This window comes from Tamandua tetradactyla, chromosome 10, assembly GCF_023851605.1.
Source record: "Tamandua tetradactyla isolate mTamTet1 chromosome 10, mTamTet1.pri, whole genome shotgun sequence".
Classification (NCBI taxonomy): Eukaryota; Metazoa; Chordata; class Mammalia; order Pilosa; family Myrmecophagidae; genus Tamandua; species Tamandua tetradactyla.
In genome coordinates, this window is record NC_135336.1 from 10,799,099 (window position 1) to 10,813,294 (window position 14,196).

A 14,196-nucleotide genomic window follows, 5' to 3' on the forward strand; every position below is an offset into this window, starting at 1 on the left:
TGGCAGTAATGTCTGAACAAGGGTCCACAATTAAGCTGTATTTTTATCTCGACTTGTGAACTCTTGCTGCCAGCTACTCAAATTTCAAGCTTGTTGAGACATATGTTATCCCTGGAAACCCTTCATAAAAATGAAGCATTTTACTGTCCCACCAATTCAGTTTGCTCTGGTCAGTTGCCCCGTCTAGATCCAAATTAACCTTGTAATAGTCCCTATGCTAGTGAGCAGTATTCTAAATGACTTTTTAAGTAAAACCAAAAAAAAAAAAAAAAAGAAATTATTTCCATTTGTGCAAAAACTTAATCTGGTTTGGATTCTCTTTTCTAGTTTTTTTTTTTTATTTTAATAGTGAGACAGAATGAAGCTGTGGGGAAAAAGCTGGATAAGGAATTAAAATTTGTATTTGAAATCTCTGCTACTATTTCCTAGCTGTATAATCATAATGAAGTCACTTAATTTATCTGAACCTCAGTTTCTTTATCTGTCAAATGGGGTTCTATAGGTGAATCAAATGAGCTAATGATGATCCAATAAAACATTACTGTTAGGAATTAATAAGTTAAATGTTTGTAATTTGTGTGCACAAGGATTCAAGTGTGATTAATGTATGAAAGAAACTTTCAGAGGAAAGAATATTTGGATTGAAAGGAAATTAAAATACTGGAGAACAAAAGCTAGATAAGAATAATTGAAACTTCTGCATTTATAACCCGCATGTCAGGGTTCAGTATTTATAGGCTTGTTAGTGGCAGCTTTCCTAGTATAGCAAAGTTAATTATGAAGTAGGTGTCAGTTTTACTGGCACAGCTCTGTGCACCTGACTGAGGCTGAAACTACTCACCTTTTTCATAGATGATTATTTAATTTTAGGGTCGTAAAAACATCAATAAATTTATTTGGGTTTCTGATTTATAATCTTCCCAAATTTTACTTTGAAATACCCAGTGACTTTCTTTTTAACAAATCTTAGTATGTTCTATTTCAGAAACATGATTTATATTTAGCATCACTAGAATAAAGCTCAGGAAGAGGTGATGAGTCTGAAACCGAACACAAAACAAAATGTATATTCAAAATTTCCAGAGACCAAGTTCCTATTGCACCCTAAGTGCCATGATAAAAACAATAGACAGAACAATTGTGAAGAGAGAGAATGAGAGAGAGAACAAGGAAGAGAAAGAGAAAAAGAGGGAGAGAGAGGAAGATTGAGGGAGAGGTGGAGAGAGAGAGAGAGAGGGAGAGGGAGAGAGAGATTGAAGAGAGGTTTGGGAAAATGTTCAGTGGAAAATCTGTAGAAATGATGTAAGAGAAAGCAAAAGGCAGGGCTTGGAGTAAGGGGTGTATAACTGAGACTATAAAAACTCGGAGAGAAAACTCACCATCAGGACTGAGATTGGGAGAAATTGCACAGACAGGACTCTCAAGTTAGAATCGCCTGATTTTTACCAAGGTAAGTTAAATGTAAAAATGACAAAAATTTAGTTTCGTTCCTTTTAACCGAGGTTTTATTTCTACCTACTTTTTAAATGTTTTAATTAAAATGTTTTAGTAAATGATTTTGTTAACATTGGAAATGATTTTTGGCAACATTGTCCTCTCTGAAATGAGTAGAAAATCTAAACTGATATCCTTGTACTACACACTTAGGTGGAGATAATTGTTTGCTCAGATATTTCATAATAATTATGCTGCTTTTTGTTTTTATTTTCCACTCCAAAACAAAGGTTAAGAGAAATGCAAACTAATAATTCTATATGTATGTAAATAATGTTAATTTTGCTTTTATCAAAAATGTTCACTGTTGGGAAATTTTCAAATGTTCAGGATATCGGTCTAGTTTGAACAATCTTGGCAGGAAAGAAAATTGTTCTCTAATCCTTATTTCTCTCAAAATTGTAACTTAAGAAACATTCCTAAATCAATTAAATTTGACTCTTAATGACAAATGAAATCTATATTCTCTAAACCTAGAAAATTTCTGCATTTTTAATATAAAACAAATATACAAATATGGTACTGATAACATAATTTGGAGTAGACTTTAATCACATCTATCCTTCAGTATTTGAAGTGCTCTTGCTATCAAGTTGCTGAACTGTTAGTTCATCTGAAACATGCATTTGAATTCTGCTTAAGAACAAATTTAAATTTTTGTTTCAGGTTTTTGATGTATGGAAAGTTTGTATGCACTCAGTAGATTCATTTCTAAGAATGCAAAATATTGCTCCTTTATTTCAGGAATAAATCCATAGCCTTAGAGATAGGATTATGATTTGATACTGACATCATCCTAAAAGAAAATAATTTTAACAATGGAACTATGGCTGTTTTAATGTGGATATGGCTATATAATTGATGGGATTTATAACTAGTAAGCTCCCCCAAAACATCATCAGTAAACCTATAGGAGTTTTCTAAGGAAAGTCTTCTGTAGCTAATGAGTTCAAATCTCCTCAATGTAAGTGACTTGTACTATGGCTTTATTAGAAAATTAGAAAAGGTATTTAAGGTGACATTTGCTTTCTCCTCTTTCTTTCTTGGAATGTTGAACAGATACTCATATAATGAAAATCACAGGCAAACGAAAAGCAGAAAAGTTTAGTAGACTAGGTTTGGGAATCTCACTGCTATAATTTTAACTTTTGTTCAAACACGCTCAAAAGATTTGAACATTTGATTAATAAAATTAGATTAATTGAGCATGTCTTGTAGAAATATAACTCAGAGTCAGGAGCCCTAAAATACTGTTCCAACTCTACAACTATCTAGCTTTTTAACCTCAGGCAAGTCTTATGCACAAAGTAGGAATGATACTGTTATTATTGAAAGAGACTAGAGGACTTGGAGTGCCAAGTATAAGAATGACCTCTGGAAACTCCTCTATCAGTCAGTTTTCCTGATATTAAAGAATAAGGACCCAGTATCACAAAATTGGGGGCCTGATCTATAGACAACATCTACTGGCCAATATTTCACCTACTGTGATTCCTAGTCATCAAGACAACTTTTGTTTAGATTAAGCAGAATGGTCAAAGGAACACAAGCTTTGGAATCAAGAAGCCAGACTTCCAATCCCAGCCCTAAATTTAATAGCTTTGTGACCCTGGTCAAGTCATTTAACCTCCCTGGGGTTTTACCTGCTCAGTGAAATTGGAGCCTGTAGCGTTACAATGGGTGGGCTGCAAATTCCTTTCTACCTCTGGGCATCTGTCTTAACAAACCAAGTCCCCATGTGCCTGAAGACTCTGATTAAAGGCATTGTTCAGCTGAGCTCTCCCTCTCTTTCCTTAATTGACTGTGCCCAGATTGGCTTGCACTTCTTATTGCCCAGGCATATCCCTTCTTCCTTAGCTGACACCCTCTCAGCTCAGGCCCTGCTCCCAGGAACAATTCCTCAACCCTAGTCAACGTCCTTTTCCTTCTCCTCTTCATCTATTCTATGTCCCTTCCTTATCTCCTCTTCTTTAGGCTAGTTCTTTCTGAGCCTCACTCTCCCTCTGTTAAACTACTAAATTTGGCAATTTCAAAGGATACACACACCCTCATTTTTATTTGTTCCCAGAGTGACTTGCAAAAATCTGAACATGTGAAAAATATACTTTTAAAATATCATATATTTAAATGATAAAATGTGGCAACCAACTTAGTTGGTCTCATTGAGCTATATTAAGAAATAATGAGTAACTAAAAAATGAGACACATGGAAGTAAGGGATTGAATGGGTGCAAATGTTAAAAGGCATAATTCTATGATAAAATTAGAAATGCTAAAGTCAGGGTTATTGCTTGAGAGCCGGAAAATCCACATATTTGTCATGGGTATCCCTACCTGGTTCTGTCCAGTTTAACTTTCAGATCAATGGTTGAAAACACACATAGCAACAAGGCAGGTAGCTTTTAAAAATCACGAAAAATGATAACTAAAATACACCTTTGCTAACATAATTAGAGCTTGAGAATAATTATGTTTTGAGTACAGCTAAGATTCCTTCCCTTTGTTTTCCTTCCAGTATGAATTTATTTGTAGTTTACACTTTTACATTCATATTTTCATAGAAATATTGTGACTGAAAATAATACGTACTATAAGTGTAATATCAAATGTTAGAGTTGTCATTTCTGATTCTCTTTAGTGAAAGTTATTTCCTCCACTTTATTTTTTTATTATATTTTATTTTCTATCCCTACCAATAGTTTCAAATTCCATAGATTAATTTTGTTCCTTAAAATGAAGTAGGATAAAAACATTTTTTCATAAAAATAAAATGTAATAAATATTTTTAAAAAGTGTCATATTTAGAAGACAATACTAGAAGTACGATAGCTACTATTTACTCAGTAATTACTTTCTGCCATATACTTTACCTATATTATTTTTCATCCTTAAAATAAACTTAAAGAACAAGTCTTTGCCTTATTTATCTGATGAAGGCAGTAAAACAGAGAGAAACTTGGCTGTGGTCATGCAGTGAGAGTCACGACTCAGATCCAGGACTATGCAACTTCAGGGCCCATCCTCTTTTAACTAATTCATTAAGCTGTGTTAGAGAGAAACACAGTAACAGCAGTTAGGAGACCAGGTTTCTACTTTAACTCAGCTGGTTTCAGCTCATATATATTTTTTTAATAGATCATAATTCTTTCCATGCTGATCTAACATGTCTGTTGTGAGAATGGAGGGAGATACATTAATTTTAAGATTGTACAGTGCTATGCAGAAAGGTTATTTACAGTAATTGCACTGGAAAGAAATGGGAACATTCCAGGAAGAATTTGCTCTTTCATGAGGAAATCCCTGTGTTGGGCAAGTGGTTAAGCAATTTCCAATGTCTCCTCTACCAGTCTGTGAGCAACTAGAGTTCAGGGAGGGTGTCTTACCCACTTTTATTTTTGTGGCACTTGGCATATGATCTATACCTAATATATACATTGTGTTGTTGAATGTGATCATTTATACTTTTGCCCCAATTAGAGAGTACTTTCACATTGATTATATTGGCATTTTATCAATGTAATTAAAATGTAAGTCAAGATTTTTATTAAATGCATATTAAAGTCAAAATAGGTAAGGAGTGAAGGAGATGGTGAAATTCCACACTATCTTGAGGCTTATAAATGCACTTCATCAACTTTGCCCGTTAAAAGCCTTTTCTTATACCGTATAAAAATTGCCTATGTATTGAATGATAGAACAGGATGTCTTTGTGCAACTGTACCAGCTTCTCCCTATCCACACTTTTTTTTGGCTAAGAGCCTCTTCTTTTTCTAGGTAGCATAGGGTTTTGCTTTTGTTTTTGTTTTTTTTTGCATGGGCAGGGACTGGGAATCGAACCCGGATCTCTGGCATGGCAGGTGAGAATTCTGCCACTGAGCCACCGTCACACTGCCCTAGGTGACATAGTTTTATGGCAAGAAACTTGCGGTTATTCAGAGATCTAAATACAAAATAATAGTTGATTAGGCAAAATCTTAAACTTTAGTACCATGATTGCTGGGAAATGCCAGTGCATGTCACTCTCATTAGAATGAGAATCTTTGATGTGTAGGAGAAACATTAATACATACGGGAATTCTTGCATGAACTTCATCACATGTCACTGAAGATATAAAATACTGAGTATATCGCTTCACTTCTCTGAACTTTCATTTCCATATCAGTGAAATTGGGATAATGATATCTGACTTGTTTTCCCCTTTACCTACTACATAATGTTGCTTCATTCTTTCATTCCACACACGAATGCTGCCTACACACCAGGCATTATGCTAGTTCGTAGGCAATACGTGGTGAATATGACATAGTCCCTCGGTGGTTTCCAGAGTAGGCTGCATGTTCTCTGGGAAGACTTGGCTTCAAAGAGCTCCCTTAGCTTGGTAATAATATTTTTATGCCATATAGTTAATCTTATCATATTGTCTTACACTTTATAAAGTTCTTTCTTGCACAATCAGAGAGTTCCTATTGCAAAGTTTTTTACCTGCAATGTAAGAGGTTTTTCATAGATAAATTTATATAATGTGAAGGCCTAGTTCTTTGAAAATATAACTCAACACTTTCAGTAAGTAATATTATTAAATGGTAGGATTGCAGGGGTTTTTTGGAGGGAATAGGAGTTAATTATTGCTATTGCTATTACTTGGCAATCCTAGGCCAATTATACAATGATTTGTATAGTTTAACACAGCACAGCTTCCTTTGATTCCCTAGGGTGGTGGTTACTGATATTCTTATTTTAGAAATTAATAAAATGGGCCTTAGAAAATTTAGAGATCTTGTTCAAAGTCACTAGGCCAATGTATAAGTAGCAAAGGAAGGACACATAACCCTATCCTTCTGGACTAGTTCTGAGTGTTTTCCTCACCATCACAAAAATAAATTTTTCGATGTGGAATACCCGTTTATTGACTAAAAGAATTTTATTTACAAATTTTTCATTAGTCTAGGAATTGTGGAAAGACAGCAGAGTAGAAGCACCAGGAGTCAGTCCCCCTACCAAAAGAAATATTAAACAAGCAGGAACTGTCTGAACCAACTATTTTGAAACAGTTCTACTGGACTGTACAGCATCCAGGGAAGAGGAAAGGCTGGTAACTTAGGTAAATACCAGTAAATTGCTCTCTCTCTGTGTTGGCTACCATTGCCCACTATCCACTCTCACAGCAGGCAGCAGAGTCCAGCCCCTGGTATAGCTTGCTGGTGCCAGAGAAAGACATAAAAATCCAATTCATCTAGATGCAGGGTGGTGTGAGAGCCGATCTCTGATCAGTGCTTTGGATTAGCTACTTTAAATCCCTTAGACATTCACTCTGAGGGCAGCGAGTGTTCCAACATGCCCCAGTCAAAATTATGGAGGAAATTTAAACATAGAAAGCTTCCTCAGAGTTGCATAAGACAGAAGGGATGCATTTTCTGGCATATGCTGAGTCCAGAAAGCGCAACTTTGGCGAACTGTGGAAAAAGCTCCTGGCTCCCTTCCTTGGCTCTCATTAATCCCCTCCCTGGTAGAATTTGGAAGAAGCCCTCTCTTAGTGGCCTTATTTCAGCTTAGCAAGACTGACTTGACTTGGGAAAGTTCGGAGTGTCCCCACCTCCAAAATTTGCACTCCACACAAAAGCAGCTTGAGACAACAAAAACGAGTTTAAGAAATAATTGAGGCTGATATCCTGTATCAAACACTTACCTGCTTTAAGGCCTGCAGTGGAATACCTGGGAAAGGGAGAAAATCTCCTTCCTAAAGAACAGAGGCGCCATTAAAACTTCTTTAAACAGGGGACTCTTAAGGCCACCAGCAGCACAAGCCCAAGACAAGAAACAGTCCCAGAAAAGACAAGGAGGAGGCTACACTTCACTTACACCTGGGTCTGAAATTCAAGCCAACACAAAAACAATTTACGACAATGTTCTTTGCTTAGCGTTTCTTGGTTTTAGTATACACGAAGCAAGAGAAAATTTCTGTCGTATCATAAGCTTATTACAAGCTCAAAAAAGATAACTCAGGGAATCAGCACCAGAGTAAACATTTTAAAATATTAAATGTGCATGCAGTGTTCAACAAAAGGTTAAAGACAAACAAAGAAACAGGAAGTGATGGTCCATTCAAAGGAGGAGAATAAAAATCTGGAAAAACATCAGTGAAGAAGACAAGACTGTGAACCTAATGAGCAAAGTCTTAAAAAAATTAATACTCAACATGCTCAAAAGATGAAGGAAATTGCAGAGAAGGAACTAAAGTATATGAAAAAAATGACGAATTAACAATAAAATAAAATCCACAATAACGAGACAGAAACTTTAGAAAGGAACCCTACAGGGCGGGCAACCATAGCTCAGCGGCAGAGTTCTCACCTGCCGTGCTGGAGACCCAGGTTTGATTCCTGGGACCTGCCCATGCCAAAAAAAAAAAAAAACCATACAGAACTCATGTAATTGGAGATTACAGTAACTGAAATGAACAATTCCCAGAAGGGTTTCAACAGTAGACTGGAGCTGGAAGAAGAAAGAGTCAGAAAACTTACAAGACAACTGATATGAGTGAGGCTGAGTAGCAGAATGGAAAAGAATTATAAAAAATGAAAATAGCCTAACAGGCTTCTGGGACACCCTCAAGCACAACAATGTAGGCATTATTGGAGTCCCAGAAGAGAAAAAAAAAAAAGAGAGAGAAAAAGGCCCAGGAATTCAAAGAAATAATGACAGAAAATTTCCCAAACTTAGCAAAAGATTTGTATATGCACATCCAAGAATCCCAGAGAACACCAAACAGGATAAACTTGAAAAAAAGTATGTCACATCACATACAGAACAAACTGTCAAATGCAAAACAGAAGGGAAGAGTTCTGAAAGCTGTGATAGGAAAGCAATATATTGTGTACAAGGGAGTCCTAATAAGGTTAACTGCCAATTTCTCAACAGACATCATAGATGCAAGAAAGCACTGAGTTGAAATACTAAAATTGCTGAGAAAAAACAATTGCCAGCCAAAATTTTTATAGTCTGCAAGACTTTCTTTGCAAATAGGGTGACAAAGACATTTCCAGATAAACAAAAGCTGAGAAGTTTACCACCACTAGACCTGCCCTCAAGCAAGGCTAAAGGGAGTTCACCAGATTGAAAGGAAAGGAAACTAGACAGTGGTTCAAAGTATAATAAAGAAATAAATAATTCTTATAAAATAACCATTTATGTAATTATAAACACCAGGAGTATTGTATTGAATTTTTAGTATGTTACTCCACTTCTTACACTTTAAAAGTGCTAAAATGCATATGCATAAAAAGTAATGATAAAACCATGGTTTTAGACATACAATGTATAAAGTTATAATCTGTAGCAAATATAAAAATGGTGTGGGAACAGAAAGGTACACAGTGCAGGTATATGCCATTTAAGTCAAGTTGGTATCAAATCAAATATGATTTTTATATTTTTAGGATGTTAAATTTTAACCCTATGGTGATCACAAGGAAAATATATGAAAAATACAACCTAAAAGAAATAGGAATGTGGTAGAATAAAAATAAAATAAAATAAATATGAAAGTAGCCATTAATGGAAGAATTGAGAGAATAAAAAAAGAGTATAGAACTTAGAAAGACTACATGGAAAATGCCAGAAGAAAATCCTGCATTATCAGTCTTGATTTTAAAGGTAAATGAATTGAATTCTACAGTCAAAAGACAGAAATTGACAGAATGGATAAAACAAAATGTGACCTTATTAATTGTTGCTTGAAAGAGACTCACCTTAAATTCAAAGACATAAGTAAGTTGAAAATAAAATATATACCCTGCAAGCAGTAACCAAAAGAAAGCTGAGGTAGCTCAACTAATAGCAAATAAAGGAAACTTTCAATCAAAAGCTATTATGAGGAGCAAAGATGGTCATTATATACTGACAGAGGGTCAATTAAACAAGGAGACATAACAATTATAAATATGTGTGCACCTAACAGAAGATCCCAAAATAAATGAAGCAAATACTTATAGGTTTGAAGGGAAAAATTGAAAATTCTACATTAACATTAGGATATTTTAATACACCACTTTCAATAATGGACAGAACATCTAAATGGAAGGTCGATAAGGGAACAAAATAAAGACTTGAATGATACTCCAAACCACGTAGACCTAACAGACATACATAGAACAATTTAACCAACAACAGCAGAATACACATTACTCTCAAGTGCACCTGGGTCTTTCTCCAGGATAGATCATATCTTAGGTCACATAAAACAAAGCTCAATAAATTAAAAAATATTGAAATCATGTGATAGACCTTTTCTGACCACAATGGAATGAAGCTAGAAGCCAATGACAAAGGGAGAAATGGAAAATTCATAGATATGTGGAAATTAATCAGTGTACTCTTAAACAATAATAGGTTAAATGGTGTTTAGCTAGACTGTTAAAGAAAAAAGAGAGAAGACACAAATAATTAAAATCATAAATGCAATGGGAGAGCATTACTACTGACCTTACTCATATAAAAAAGATTGTACTATAAATGGATTCTATGAACAACAGTACACCAAAGAGATACATAATCTAGATCAAATGGATAAATTCTTAAAAACACACAAACCACCTATTTCATCTAAACAAATTAATTAGTACTAAAGAGACTGAATGATTAATAAGAACCTCCTAACAAAGATAAGTTTAAGACAAAATGACTTCACAGGAGAATTTTACTGAATATTTCAAGAATGTACAGTAATCCTGCTCAAACTCTTCCAAAATTTGAAGAGTAGGGAACACTTCCTAATTCGTTCTATGAGACCAATATTATCCTAAAGCCAGATAAAGATACCACGAGAAATGACAACTACAGACCAATATCTCTTAGGAAAAAAGATCCAAAAATCCTCAGCAAAATACTTGAAAATCAAATCCAAAAGCACTTTAAAAGAATTATATGCCATGGCCAAGTAGGATTTATCTCAGACATGCAAGGGTAGTTCAACATAAGAAAATCAATTCATGTTATATACCACATTAACAGAATGAAGGAAACAAACACATTGATCATCTCAATTGAAGCAGAAAAAGCATTTGACCAAATCCAACACCACTTCTTGATCGAAGCACTTAGAAAACTAGGGATAGAGGGAAGCTTCCTCAACATGATAAAAAGCATATATGAAAAACCCACAGCTAGTATCAGACTTTAGGCAGAAAAACTGGAAGCTCTTCCTCTAAAATCAGGAACAAGTAAGGATGCCCACATTCACCAGTATTATTCAACATTGTACTGGAAGCTCTAGCCAGAGCAATTAGGTAAAAAATAAAGAATAAAAGTCACACAAATTGGAAAGGAAGAAATAAAACTTTCACTATTTGCAGATGACATGATCCTATATACATAAATCCTGAAAAATCCACAACAAAATTTCTAAAACTAATACGTGAATTCAGTAATGTGGCAAAGTACGTAAATAACCCCCCAAAATCAGTAGTGTTTCTATACACAAGCAATGGTCAGAAGAAAGTAATCAAAAATAAATTCATTTACAACAGGAAATAAGAATTAAATAGCTAGGAATAAATTTAACCAAAGATGTAAAGGACTTGTACACAAAAAATTAAAATCTCTGCTAAAATAAAACAAAGAAGACATAAATAAAATGAAGAAAATTTTGTGTTTATGAACTGGATGATTAAATATTGTTAATATTTCAATTCTACCCAAATCCATTTACCTATTCAAGTCCAATCACAATTTCAACAACCTTCTTTGCAGGGAAGAAAAAGCCAATCACCAAATTTACATAGTAGATAAAGGGCCCCAAATAACCAAAGGCATCTTGAAAAAGAAGATTGATGTCGGAAGACTCACACTTTCTGATCCTAAAACTTACTGGAAAACCACAGTAATCAAGACAGTATGGTGCTCACACAAGGACAGATATATAGATGAAGAGAATCGAATTAAGAGCTCAGAAATCAACCCTCACATTTATGGCCAATTGATTTTGACGAGGTGACAAGGAAAACTGAACTGGGAAAGAATAGTTTCTTCAACAAATGGTCCTGTGAAACTGGATCTCCATTTGCAAAAGAATGAAGGTGGCACCTTAACCCACAACATATAAAAATCAGCTCAAAATGGATCAAAGACCTATATATAAGAACCAGAACTCTAAAACTTCTAGAAGAAAATGTAGGGAAATATCTTTAGAAATTTGTGTTACGCAGTGATTTCTTAAACTTTACACCCAAATCACAAGCAACAAAAGAAAAAATAAATAAATGGGACCTCATCAAAATTAAAAACTGTGCATCAAAGGACCTTATCATGAAAGTAAAATGACAGCCTAAACACTGGTAAAAAACATTTGGAAACCACATATATGAAAAGGATTTAATATCAAGTATATGTAAAGCAACCCTCCAACTCAATTAAAAAGTGGTCAAAAACTTGAATAAATATTTCTCCAGAGGAGATTTGCAAATGGCAAAAAAAAAAAAAACACATGAGAAAAATCTCAACATCATTAGCCATTAGGGAAAATCAAAAAAACCAAAATGAGATACCATTTCACACCTACTAGAATGGCTATTATCTTAAAAAAAAGGATAATGACAAATCTTGGAGATGATGTACAGAAATAAGAACATTCATTCATTATTGGTGAGAAGATAAAATGCTGCCGTGGTAGAATTCTCACCTGCCATGAGGGAGACCCAGGTTCAATTCCTGGCCCATGCACTTCCCAAACAAAGAAACCAACAAAAACAAGCAAACAAACAAAATCAACAAATGATGCTGCAATAATGGGATACTCACATGGAAAAAGAATGGAAAGTGACCTCACCCTATAGCATACAAAACAAAAAAAAAAAAAAAAGAAAAGAAAAGAAAAGAAATACCTATGCTTTTGCAAAGTGGGAAGACAGTTTCAAGTAAAATAATAAATAAAAGTTTAATTAGGCTCTCAATCCTTTATACTTAACTAAGTCCTTAGTCTATAATTTTTTTGAAACTTGGAGTGGGAGACTCTATTTTGATTTTTTCCAATCAAGAAATTAGGATAAATGTTTCTAAAATACCAGAAGTTATCAAGATTCACCCTCCCATGACAATATTCCTGAATTTCTAATTCAGGAATAATGGTGCGATCGATATTCAAGTCAGATGTTGTTCTAGTTTCCCAATTGCTAAAGCAAATACCATGCAATGGATTGGATTAAACAACAGGAATTTAGTGGCTCACAGTTTTGAAGCCAGGAGAAGTCCAAATCAATACATGATCAAGACGATGCTTTCTTCCAGAAGGCTGGAGTTCTGCCAGAGATCCTTGATCTCTGGCCTCTCTCACATGACAATGCGCTTGGCAGTCTCTTCTGGCTTCTCCCTTCCCTTCTAGGTTCCTTTGACTTTCAGTGTCTGGCTGCTCCCTCTGTCTTTCTCTCCATCCTTCCGAATTTCATTCTGCTTACAAAGAACTCTAATAATAAAATTAAGACCCAATTGCTTGAGTTGGGCCGTACCTTAACTGAGGGAAACTCATAAAAAGTCCTACTGAAAATGGGTTCACACCACAGGAATTGATTAAGTTTAACATGTTTTTCTCCCAGAAATCCTAAACACCAAAGATTTTAATCATAAAGACTCAAGTCGAAGAGAAATTTCCTGAATCACCTGAACAGGGTCACTTCCTTCAACAGCAGCCCTCAAATGCAGATAGTTAAAAAGTTCTGTGGCTGTGCATAAGATTACATATTGACTCTTACTGCTTCTCTTTTTCAGCTTAATCCTAGCTTTAACACCTGTGGTCATTCTGGTTTTGCTCTTTGATTTTTAGATTAGTGATTCTCAACCTTATTTTTTTCTGCCATAGACTACTTGAGAATTTTTTTTTTTTACATTAACAATGGCTCATTACAGCACTGACTTTCAATAACTGGAAATATCTTTCTCCATTCTAACAGACTTTTCATTTAACTCTGATATACATATAATTAAGACAGTTTCTTTACTGCTGGACTTTCAGAGCCTTTATTGTGTCAATATGCGCTCTCAGTGTTCAAAAAAGAATATATATACAGTTTATGTTGTCTTCTAAACTTAAATGACTACAAAATCTCACACCTCCCCACCTTGCCCCATCTATCTCTCCAGCCACAGTGTGGAGAATCATTTCAGCTTATGAGTTCTTACATGTGGAAAGTCTTTGAAGCAACGTTTAAGATGTTTTATTATGTAAGATGTTTATTTGTTCAGCACTATTATTTTAAAAGTGAAAATGCACCATGTTAGATAAACTGACTAAAAAAATGAATGAAGTGTCACACCTAAATTTCATATAAGGCAGATTCTATGCCTACTGTCTCTTTTGAAATTCCTCACTCCCCACAGGAATGTTACTTTAAAAAATACTTAATGAAAATTTTTGGTGAACTAACAAAAAATTGCAGATAAATCCACTTTGGTGCATTCGCACACTCAATGAACATCCTTTGAATATTCTTTTGGTGATCTGTAATGCACATGCAGCTAAGCAGATTTTTAAATCATGGGCTATATTTATCCATTATCAACAAAATAGGGAAATGGTGCTGAACTTAGTCTTTTCCTTCCCTCCCTATAATTTCCTCTGTTTCTAATTTTGTAGCAATCAAGTTTCCAACTAGTTAATAAAATGACTTTTGTGTGGCAGATGCCAGGGTGTTTGTTTTCATTAGTGTCCCAAA

General features: G+C 34.7%; 1 protein-coding gene across 1 annotated transcript in view; it reads left to right on the plus strand.

The window, feature by feature from the left end:
* Positions 1-1,244: 1,244 nt before the first annotated feature.
* Positions 1,245-14,196, plus strand: part of OSTN (osteocrin) — a 57,162-nt gene continuing 44,210 nt past the window's right edge. Inside the window, exon 1 of the mRNA XM_077117536.1 lies at positions 1,245-1,450. The gene's annotated coding sequence lies outside the window, so the exon portion shown is untranslated. The remainder of the gene's footprint in view (positions 1,451-14,196) is intronic.